The sequence below is a fragment of the Urocitellus parryii genome, chromosome 2 (genome assembly GCF_045843805.1).
Source record: "Urocitellus parryii isolate mUroPar1 chromosome 2, mUroPar1.hap1, whole genome shotgun sequence".
Classification (NCBI taxonomy): domain Eukaryota; kingdom Metazoa; phylum Chordata; class Mammalia; order Rodentia; family Sciuridae; genus Urocitellus; species Urocitellus parryii.
In genome coordinates this window covers 215,413,674-215,426,090 of record NC_135532.1, presented here as the reverse complement: position 1 = coordinate 215,426,090, position 12,417 = coordinate 215,413,674, and positions in this window count along the sequence as shown.

Here is a 12,417-nt window from a genome sequence, read left to right as displayed (position 1 = left end):
GTGGTTTATATGCATAGATTCACACTCAGACTTGAAAGAAAGAGTGAATCAAGGCACACGGTAAATCATGTGAAGAAACACTACTCCCATGAGGGTGCTCTAGTGGCCGTATTCTGTGACTTCGTATAATCAGCAGAAATTACTAACCCGAGCCACTCATTTCTTGTGAAGAGTTCACTAGATTCCTTGCATCACACTCTACTGCTGTATTGTGTATCTATGTGAAAAGAACAATCTTCTCTGCCTTCCTTCTGGCTCCCTAAACTCTAAGTGTCGCAAGGTATGCTCATTGGAGTGTAAGCTGTGAGTGGCCCCTTTCACCATCCCGGAGGATGGGGTGACAGGCAGGCCCTTGTGCCCACTCTGCTCACCACGCTATGTGAATTCGTTTTGCATAAATTTCTGACTCAGAGTCACACAGCTTGTGAGGGTGGCACTCAGGGGCCACACCTAGGACTTGCTCAGAAGGTCCCAAGACATCATCCTAGTGGCAAAAATTAGCTTGGCAGTGCACACTATCGATTAGCTCAAGTTTGTGGTCTAGGTTTTATTTTCTTCTGCTTTTAATCCAATGTACATCTTTGGATTAATGTTGAAAGGACATGAAGTGACTGTTGTGTAAGTAGTAGTCCACCTGGCTCTGTGGTTTTATCTTTTGACCTAACTTGTCTTATTGGGTTATTTCGTGGAGACCAGGAATGCTAGTCATAAAACTTCACACCACCTAAAATGTTTTTGACCAACAAACTGACCACACCAGGCAGTATTTCTGTCACAGGATTACCTCGTTCCTTGGCAGCTACACTGCAAAGAATGTGCCATCAAGCTTGAAATTAACTGTCACATGCTTAAGAGCACAATAGCACCGGGGAGTGTCAGCCCTGCCAAATTCCCATCCAAAGCCTCAGCAGCCACTTTTTGGAGAGGTGATGAGAGACAATGGCCTTGACAATGGTGTCAAGGCCATTGACAACACTTCACTGTCAAAGCCACAGGAGTTGGCCTTCCTTGTTGCTGAGAGTCTAAGGACAGATGTGGTTGCTTCCCCGAGAATTCAATACTAGATATGGTAGTAATGGCAGCCGGCATTCAGTTAGACCTCAGTATTTCCCAGACACTTGTACCAAGCACTTAACTTATTTTTTTCATTTATACCTCCCAACAGCCAAACTAGGAAGAAACTACTATTGTCACTTCATAAATTAGAAAACCAAAGCTCAGAAAGTTTAAACTGCCCAAGAGGCAAGAGGATAAGTTCAAGTCCAGCCCATACAACAAGGAGAAGTCCTGGCTCCAAATTTTTAAAAAGAGCTGGGGATGTAGCCGCAGCAGCAGAGCGTTTGCCTAGCGTATATGAAGTCCTGGGTTCAATCTTTGGCACTGGAAAAGGGAGGCTAATCCCATTCGTGAGAGTTCTACTCTCCTGACCTAATGGCCTCCAGTGTCCCACTTCCTGATGCCATCACCTTGTGGCTTAGGTTTCACCTGTGAGTTTGAGGGGACACAAATACTCAGTTTCTAGCAGTTCCCTAACCTCTTAAAGGGAAAAAGAGATACCTCTGCCCACCTTTGAGATGCTTTAAGCAAAAAGGGCACTTGGTTCAACTCTGAAACAGCCACTGCTCCAGACCATAAAAGAATGTGTCTGAGGAGAAATCCCTCCTGCTTCCAGGCCCGATGCAGGCAGGTCACAGGATGCTGGGTCACTAGCAAGACTCAAAGGTCCGTTGATGGATGGATTCCCTCAGGTAATCCCTGCTCCATTATTACTTTGGATAAATCATATTCTCTGTCTTCAAATCAAGAAAGCAACAGCTGAGGCTGTCCTGCCACTCCAGTAATGACGCAGCATCCCCATGAAGTGCAGAATGGAAAGCATCAAAAGCCCCGTTGGTGGTTTTGTGACCTAAGTCCCTGATCTACACTAGCCATGTTAAGTGGCAGCCTTAACCGTAGCTCATCGCTGTTTCTCCCCTAACCCTCCCCTGAATGCATCTGGTGCACCAGCCCAAGGTACCTAAGCACATTGTAGATTTTTCCTTGACTTTGTGAAGAAATGCTGTTGTGCTCTGAGGTCCAGAGGGTGCAAGTCAGAACTGCAAGAAGGTGGCACATATCCCCCATTACAACACTGAAGCAAGACGGAGCTGGTGCACAGCAACGTGGCCATGCTGCCTGCAGGCTTCCTCTCCCACTCCCTGCCACCTTGCCACCACTGCCCCAAACAAAGGAGGCTCATACAATGGCAGCATTATTCTTGTGAGTCCTCTGTTTCTTGTTATCCTATTTGCATGGTGCTAGAACAGATCCTATAGGCTTAGAGCAAAATAGAAGATGCACTGGAGCTCGTGCCAGCAGAATCCTGTGTTATGGCTAAATCACTTACAGCTGTAAAGATAAAAGGGAGGGAGATTAAAAACTGGGAGCCCTCTGAGTTTGACTACTTGACTTTGACAGAATGAACTCAGCTCACCTGAACAGGTACTCAGCTTTTGTTGGCACCTGTTTCCAGGCCCTGACCTCTTAGTGTTTCTAGAGGTAATTTACATTCAGTCACAGAAGGAATTCGGGGGTGTCATAGCTCTCAATTTTTTCTCAGGAATTAATTCGATCAGCTGTTAGATATAGGCTTTTAATAGATGTGCACAGATCGACCAGATCCAGAGAGTAAATGAGTATTAAAAGACTATTAGTAAATATAATTTGACTTGTTAAAATTTAACTCAAGCAGTCTATATTGGGAAATTCACCATGGGTTGAAATAGAGGAAAATGAAAGAAAACTTTGCCTGGTTGGAAAAAAAATTATACTTGCCTGGTTGAAATTATTTTAAAAATTGGGAAAGAAAGAATATTTCAGTGTATGTGAAAAGCTCATCCTTTTGAAGCAAACTTAAGGACTTAATTGTGTAACTACCAAAATGCATAGGGTGAGGCACTAAGTGCACCAAGTGCCTTGGAATGTGACTGCATTTGGATTGGAGACAGAGCCCGGGAAGAAACGATTAGGGTTTAGTTAGGTCAAAGGGTGGAGCTCTGGTCTAATAGGATGGGTGTCCTCAGCAAAGGAAGAGACACCAGGGGCAGACACAGCAAGAAGGTAGCCATTTTTGACCAAGGAGAGATCAAACCTGCCAGCACTGTCGTGTGGGACTTCCGGCCTCCAGAACTGTGGGAAAATAATACCTGCTGTTTACACGGCCTGGAGTGTGGTATGTTGTCATAACAGCCTTGTAGTCTAAGACCAAAAACAGAGGAGATGGATGTTTTTTTCTTTGGTGAAAGTGGACTCTTTCTTAGCATGCCGTAGAACAGACTGATGTGATAAAATAAATTCTTTTTTCTCAGTGAGGAAAACACCAGGACATGCAATTTGAGCGCTATCTATATATCTCAAGTTCCCCATTTCTGCCCTGGGTCAGGCTGAGAGCCGACTGCTCCCCAATCCCCAGGTCCCTGGGTTCCCCCCTTCCTAAACTCTTGCTAACCACCCCCTTTGAGCTGTAATTAATCACAATATCTGTTTGCTTGTCTGTCTCCCTGGATGGACTGTGAGCTTTGGGAGACAGAACAGCTGTTTTAGTCAGATTATAACTCTGTCCTCCCAAAGGCAAGTGCCTAGACACTGTCCCCAGCCTTCCTGAAGAACTCTGCAGCGGCCAGTGAGGACAAAGGGCAGCACAGTGCCCTCTGCTGTGGGCTCATGCCTGTGGAAAGCAGGGTTCAAAGCTGATTCTGTGAGTGCAGGGCTCAGTGACCAGCTTCCAGGACCCCAGCCAGCCTGGCTCTGTTGTGCCTGAAGATTGCTCCTGTTTGCACACGTGCTGCAGGCCGTGGAGTCCTCGGGCACAGGTGGATCTGGGGCTGCTCAGTGCATAATGTGGTCTATGGGTGCCTTTGTCACAGTTCCCTTGGGTACCTGGAGAGAGCCCCAGTGCAGGTCCACCCTCTAACCTTCTTGACCAAGGAAGCTCTCCACAAGCAGATTTTCCTCCTAGGGGAGGAGTCCTCAGCAGAGGGCCAGAAGTTCATTGTGCAGAGCCCACCATAGTAGATCACTTTTTTTTTTTTAAAGAAAACACTTAAGGGACCAGCAGCGTGGTAATGAATCAGTGCCACTCAGCACAGCATTAAATGGGGCATGCAGGTTCTTTCTGTCTTGGAGGCCTCTATCTAGTGTTTCTCAGAAGGGCATAGAAATGTCATCTTTGTAAGAAAATGTCAAAGAGGCATGTATCTTAGAAGTTTCCTGCTGAGTATTTGGAGCTGGAGCATGTATTCACCCACATCACCACACCCTTCAAAATAGATCTCCTAAATGGGGGATTAGGACTCCCCTTATCCAGACAGAGTTTGGGGACCTGGAGCCCCCTTCAACCCAGAGTGTCCTTTTGCATATCAGGTGTGCTACAGCAGATTCATTCCTTTAGAGCTTTCCTCATCCACTTGGTTCTACTCCTGTCACAGTCTGTTTTTTGTAACTATAATAAAATGCCTGAAACTGGGTAATAAAAAAAAAAGCATAGATGTTTTTTAGGCTTGTGGTTAGGAAGGAGGCTAGGAAGTCTAAAGCCCAGCCCTGCGTCGGTTCAGTGCTTTCTTTTTGCATCACAACATGGTAGAAGGCATCATAGGGCAAGACATCAAGCTTCTAGCTCAAGTCTCTTCTTATAAGGTCACTAATGTGACTCTGGGGCCCCATGCTCATGACCCCATCTGAATCTAATCACCCCAAAGGATATGTAGTGTCCCTCAAAAGTTTATGGTGAGACAATGCAAGAATTTTCAGAGGTTAAATGATCAGATTATGAGAGGTGCGACATAATCAGTGGAATAATCCACTGATGTGGACTAACTGGATGGCAGCTTTAGCAGCAGGTAGGGAATGGCTGGGGGAAGTAGGTCACTGGGGGTGTGCCCTTGGGGTTTATGTTGTGTTCCTGTTGACCAAGAGCTGTCCCTCTGTTTCCTGGCTGTCTTGTCCTGAGCTGCTTTCCTTCACCACACCCTTCCACCATCAGTCCTGCCTTACCTGGGGCCCAGAGCAATGAAGTCAGCCATCTATGGACTGAGATCTCTAAAACTGTAAGCCGACATAAACTTTTCCTCCACTATGTTGCTCTTGTCAGGGTTTTTGATCACAACGATGAAAAAGCCAAGACACCCTACCTCTGAACACCATCAGCACATGAATTTGGGGATTAAACTTCACACACATGAACTTTGGGCAGATACATTCAAAATGCAGAACGGTCTCTTGGGCCACACGTCTCTGCATTATCCTGCCATCGGGTCCAGCAGCCACTGTGGGCACCTGTGGGCACCTGTTGGCACCTGCAGCCACAGGATCCTAGTGAGACCTAGCCAACGTCACAGTGCCAAGACTTGGTTTTTAATCAAAATCCTATTGTCATGCTTTTGTCCTTAATTTTCTAAGTAACTATTAGGAGACTTTTAACTATAATGTGTTCTCAATTTAGAAAATTTGGGCAGAAAAAGAATAAAGAAGAAATTAAAAGTAATTCAGATACCAATCTCCAGGGAGTATTACTGTTGATTTTTTATGATGAAATTGAAATCATGAAAATACAAAAAAGTCATGACGAACCCCAAGAACCTACCACTCAACTTAAAATTGAACAATTTTGCTAATCTTGGGTTTTCTGTCTTCCCATTGCCTCCTACCAAAGTTAAAGAAATTCACCGACTGGGCTGGGCGTGTAGAACACTTACCTGGGTTTAACCCCAGCACAGAAAAAAAGAGAGAGAGAGAGAAAGAAGAGGGATGGGGGAGGGAAGGGGAGGGAAGGAGGGAAAGAGGGAAAGAAAAGAACCCCAGATATCATTTCATTTCATCTTCAGTTTTCATGTGTCCCCAACAAGTCATTCGTATAGAACAATCACCAAGAAAACATCAACAAATTCCAAAACTATAAACCATACAAAGAACATTCTCTGGTCAGAATGCAGAAAATCCTGGAAATTCACATTAACATTGAAATCACACAAAAAAACCCTTTCTCCTGAAATTAAGCACAACTCTATGTACATATTCATCATATATAATCTCTTGGGAGAATAGGGATACTCAAAACATAGTTGTACAATTTCTAAACAGCAATGGAAGATCATATTTGACTTAATGAGAACTAAACAGGAATCCAGGTAAATGTATAGCAGTAAATTCGAGAATCAATTTAAAATTAAAAATAAATCAATTAGACATTTAAATAAAGAACTAGAAAAGAATCAACAAATGAATCAAGAAAATATAGTGAAGGAACTAATGAAGATCAAAATGAAGATAAAAAGTGTAAGGAAATTTTAAAAGCTTGACAAATTGACAAAACTGGAGAACTATTAACTGAAATTAATAAAGGGAAAAATCACAAATATGCAAAATAAGAAACAATAAGGAGAAAATAACTGAAGGAAAGAATTTCTAAAAATAAGATAACAAGTAAGCAAGTAATTTTGAAAATGTCTATGAAGTAGATAAATCTCTAGGAAAGGGATACAAATTCAAATAAAAATATAAGCAAATGTAATCCAAAAAAATCATTAAAAATAACATATCATGACCAAGTGGAATTTATTGCAGGAAGGCAAGGGTGGTTTCAAAATTAGGAAATCCACCCCACTAGTAGACCCAGGGAAAGATCACGTGATCATGTCTTAGCCTGAGTGTTTATGTCCCTTTCCAAATTTAGATGTTAAAACTCTGCTGTGTGATGGTCTTGGGAGATGTGGCCTTGGGGAGGACATTGGGTCATAAGGGTAGAATCCTCATGAGCCGGATCAGTGCCCTTAGAAGGCCTGAGAAAAGTCCCCTGTCTCTCCGTCCCACCTTGTGAGGCCACAGCAAGGAGCTGCCATCTCTGAACCAGACACTGATGGCACCTTGATCTTGCACTGTGTAGCCTCCAGACTGGGGGAAATAAATGCCACTGCCGTCCTGGGTCCATGGTGATTTGATCCAGCAGCCAGCTAAGACTGATCTTCTCCATAGATGTCAATAGGGCATTCGACCAAATTCAACTCCTAGGTGACACCACCGTAAACCACCAGTGGCAGGGTGCAGCTGACGTGGCATCCTAGCACATTTCCTGGCTCTTGGACATCCTTCCAAAATGTGAGGAGGAAGGGGTTCCTTGTTGGTTCTCCAGAGCCCCTCTCAGGAGGAGGTGGAGCTTGGAGTGAGCTGTGGGCTGAGGTCTCACCACAATAGTTCAAAGGAGCAAGCCCACGGAGGTGTCTAGGGGAGAGTGGCTCCCGCACACCATCTCGGCCCCTAGTGCCCTACGTCCCACATTTGTGGGTCAGGAGTCAATGTGAAGCTGGAGAACAGGGTCACCTTGAACATAAAAAGCAAGGGCAGGAACAAGTGCCCCGGCCTGGGATTCAGCCCTGTGTCTGAACTTGGGCGGTCATGGCAGAGCTGCAGGGTACTGGTGGTTTTAACCTGGCAGCCTTCGCTCTCCCCCTCTGCACAACGCCACTGCATCTGTTGGAACCATGCTTGGTCATGTGTGCCAGAGGCTCAGTCACAGAGAGAACCACGGGGGACTCTGTGTTTCTCACGTACCAGGAGGTTGGGGGCAGGCAGTTTGTGCTGGGTGCAGTGGAGGAAGCCACCAAGGTCCCTGCTCCTGCTTGCTCCCCGCCCCACTGCCCTTGGCTTGAAGTTTTCTTTCCCAGGGGTGCAAAATGGCTCTTGTGCCTACCTCTGAGCCTCCCCACAGTGTGTCAGGCCCAGATAGGACACAGGGCAAAAGGCAAGAGGCCACAGCATGGGTGCCACTGGTTTGTCCTCTTTTACGAGCCCACCAGCACCTTTCCTGAGTAGAATATCGTCCAAAATGAAAGGAACTGCTTTGTCCAGGTGAGCGGTAGAGGAACACCGGGCGGTCAGGATCCGCTCACCATTCACAGGCAGACCAAGGCCTCCTGAGCTTACCCTGCTATGGTTTAGACATGAGTGTCCCCCAAAAGCTCACATGTGAGACGAGGCAGGAGGTTTAGGGGAAATATGATCTGGTTGTAGGAATCCATCCCAATCCGTGGATTAATCCCCTGGTGGGAATTAACTGAGCTGTAATTGAAGACAGGTAGGGTGTGGCTGGAGGAGGTGGGTCACCGGGGTTTGTACCTTGCCGTGGTGAGCAGAGATCTCTCTCTCTCTCTCTCTCTCTCTTTCTCCCCCTCCCTCCCTCCCTCTCTCCTTCCTGGTGCCATGTCCTGAGCTGCATTCTCCCACCACACTCTTCCACCATGATGTTATTCCTCACCTCAGTCCCTGAGGAATGGAGTCGGCCGTCTATGGACTGAAACCTCTGAAACTGTGAGCCCCAAAAATAAACTTTTCCTCCTCTAATTGCTCTTGTCAGGTCTTTTGGTCACACACCCCAACTACCTCCATTAGGGGCTCCACATCTAGTGCCTTAGACCTCTGCCTTAGTCACCCCAAGGCCAGACACCAGACAGTTAGGACACCCGTGCCACCTGGAACTGGCCCCAACTGGCCCATCCCATCCTGCCAGCCCTGCCTTGCTCATTCCCTCCTGGGAGGTCCACAATGGCGGCTCCTGCCCCACGCCCCCTGCCCCCTGCCTCCTCACAACCCTGGCACTTCCCTGTGTGGCCTTCTGTGGTGTGGTGTGCCCCTCACCTTGGGGTCTGTGAGTAACCCACTATTTTTAAAAATCATATTTGTCTCCTGATCTATAGGCCTCACCACACCTGAATAACAATAAAACCTACATTTTAAACATGAGGACAACACAAAAATATAGGTGAGCCCACGGCTGCTCCGAGACTGATCCCGGCCTGGAAGGAGATGGTGGTGTGGACCTCAGCCTCGGGTTGGCCCCCAACTCTGCCTGATGCTGAGACTGGGTGCACCTGCCACTGTCCCACATCAACATCGACCCTTACCCCACCACTTTATGTGTCTCTAACTGGACCCACACTTTCAGAACCAAGGAAGAAAGAAGCTGGCCAAGTTTAGCATCTCAAAGAAACATTCACAGCCTGTGAACCCAGAGAGCTTCTGGGCCACTTCAGTCAAAGCCAGGAACAGTTCAGCACTTCCTTGTATGTGACGCACACACCACCTAGCTACATAGAGCTCAAGATCTTGTCCCCCTGAGAGTTTCCATAGCTGAAGGGCAAGCACAACTCTAAACGGAAGATGCTGTGTGCTAGCTTGAGTCTTGACTGTCCCCCCAGGCCATATGCCAAAGGCCCGGTGGCCAGTCCCCAGAGCTGTGTGTGGGGGGAGGTGTTGGGACCATTAGGGGGTGGGGCCTAGTGGAAGGAGGTGAGGTCATGGGGGCGTGCCCTGGAAAGGGATATGGGCACCCTGATTCCTCCTCTTTCTCTCTCTCCCTTTGCTTCCTGCCCACCGCGGTGAGCAGTTCTCCTCCACCCTGTGCTCCTGCCATGATGCACTGTGTGGCCACAGGTCCAAAGTATCCGGGCCAAGTGACCATGGACCAAACCTCTGAAACCGTGAGCCAAGGTAAACCATTTCCTTTAAAGTTGATTTTCTCAGGTATCTTGATGCAGCAACTGGAAGCTGACCAACACGTGAGGCCCTGTGAAGTGGGAGCGTGGAGGTGGGCTCACAGGCAGGGTCTCAGCTTGGGACAAGAGGAAACTCACGAGGATTTGCTCTCCAGGGAAGGATGGAGCTGACCGTGGGAAGTTAATGTCAAAGCAGGCTCACACCAATACACCAGGCCGTCAGCACACGTGGTAGAATCTCCAAAGTGAGAGTCCCCTCCTCTGTGGCACTGTGACCCATCACCCGAGGCTCTTGGAGCACCTGCCTGCTGCCCTGAGACCAGGTTTTCTCAGCTCTCCCTGGGAGCCCCAGCACAATTCCACCCAGCCTTTTGGCCCAGTTTGTTCCTGGGCCCAGGCAGGTTCTCAGCTGCATTGTGTAGGGAACCCTCTGCCCACCTCTGAGGTCTCTCTGTGCAGTTGTCCCTTCTCTAATCTCTCTTACGGGAACTCTAGCCACTTGATCCCCCAATGCTCAGCTCCATGGCTTCAACTACTGCCCATTCCCACCTTGTCCAGCTTTTTCTAATTCTGATGTTCTAATCCTATGTTCTCAAGTGCTTTGCTCTCTCCTCTCCAGCTTGGCAGGGTGGAGCGAAAGACATATTATTGATAATCACTCATGGCTGTTTGGCCATTGATCAGGAGATACGATGCCAACCCCTAGACTATGCTGTCTTTTCCAGGGCTGCTGTGCAGTTGTTCAGGTTGTACACAGCACAAACATTTCGGGCTGAGAGAATTGTGGGGGCTGAGATGGAGCATAGAGTTGCATCTACCCAGAGAGTGCACCTTTTCCAAAGTTCCCACCTTGTCCTGCCACCATGCCATGTGTTCAGGGGCCCCATCCATAGAATGGAAGGTGTCTTTTGTAATTCTCACAAGGGCAATATCTTGACCTAGATGGAAGACCTCTGTCACGGGCAGTGTCCTGAGTCTGGGGAAGCTGGGTGAGGTGTGACGCTCCAAGTGACTGGTCTGAATCCATGAGAGCCCGGCCCAGTCCTGAACTCGGATGTCTGTGCATTGCTAAGGCTCCCCACGGTGACTGGCTGCGGTTCCCGGGTGTCAGCGTGGACAGGGACAGGCAGGGAGGCTCCCGGGCCTCCTCCCTGATGGGATCGAGTGGAGTGGACCCTACTTGTCTTGGCCAGGAGACAGGCTGAACGTCCGTCTTGATCATTCAGCTCTCTCCCTCAACTTCATGCCTCCCGGTAGCGATCCTCTCTTTGTCCTTAGTAATCTCTCTCTCTCTCTCTCTCTCTCTCTCTCCCCCACCCCACCCCCTCTCCCTCTCTCTCAAAGTCAGGCACAGGCTTCTACCCTCCAGCAGTCTACCCCCCAGCACTCCTCATTGCTAGTGGTGCCATACGATGAAGCGAGGGACAGAGACATTAAAGGAACCTGGGACTTCTTTCTAACAGTGACCCTCCCGTCTTCTCTTTGCTCATTTCTGCTGCTAGGAACCTCGTTTGCACCAGGACATGGGTGTAAGAACACAAGGGCAGCGGGACAGAAGGAGCCGGGCTCCAGACACCGCGAGCCACGGTCCCCGCAGGGCTGGCCGTGTGGACCTCGCCCTGAGCAGGACTCGGCCACTGGCAGGTGAGGCGGTCTCCCTGGGAGAGTGGCGCAGCCGTCTGCCTTCCTCTCACCATCCTGGGCCCCAACCCTGCAGCACCTAAAGAAGAGAAGCCAGAATGAGGACCCCTGCGTCCCCCAGGGCTCTGGAGAATCAAGATGCGGTGGAGCCATTGTTGTGCCAAGTGTTGAAAGACGGAAGGGCAAGACGGATTGGCTTGCCGGCCGGAGGAGAGCAGGGGGGCTCTGAGCCCCCGAGACCCGCCCTTAGGAATGCGCCCCACGCTGCAGCGCCCGGGTCATCTGCTGACATGGGCTCACTGACTGCTGTTGGCTGGGCCTCCTGCCTGGCAGCCTCCTCTCTGGTTCTGAAAGGTAAGTCATGACCACGGGCACCGGCTGGCCCCTCAACACCCAAGAGAAGCAAAAGCTGTCCAGAGCTGCCCCTCCCCGGGTGAACCAAAAGACGGGTGGAGGCGTCATTATTTAAGCAAAAAAAAAAGAGAGCATTTTGTAATTCTGGAGTTGAGGAAACGGGCAGTCCCCTTAAGTGGCAGGCACGTGTCTGCTGAGGTTCTTGTGGTCCTTCTCGGGATGGTGTGGGCATGAGCGCCTGGGGACACCATGGGCTCGTGTTCCAATCCTGACACAAGCACTTGCCAGCTCTGACGTCTGAGCAAGTTACTTTGCCTCATCTGTAAAATGGGAATGAAAATGTGCCCTGGGTAACTCTTATCCCAAACCAGGGGTATCGCAAGGTTAGGGGATTTAGGATGGTTTTGTATTTGGGGATATTTGCATATGTATAATGAGATATCCTGGGGTTGGGACCCAAATCTAAGTACAAAAAAACCAAACAAACCATGAAGACAGCTGACCACACCTGCAGTCCCTACGGCTTCCCCTCAAATCTCCTGGGGAGGCGCTGGGTATTTATACCCACAAGCTTGACTTTCAAGACCTTGGATGAATTTTGCAGCCCGGCCCTGTTGAGAGGTGGATTTTCCAGATGGGCCTGAAATCCAATGACAGGTGTCCTTTTAGGAGAGACACAGAGGAGAGGGAGAGGCCCCCAAAGTCAGGCTGAGGCTGGGGAGATTTGCCACCAGCCACGGGATGTCTGGAGCCACCAGGAAGTGGCAGAGGTGAGGAAGGATCTACCTCTGTTGACATTCTGATTTCTAACTTCCACTACCCAGAACTGTCACAGAATGCCTGTGAGCTTAAGCCACCCTGTTTGTGGCAATTGGTTACAGCAGCCACAGGAAACAGA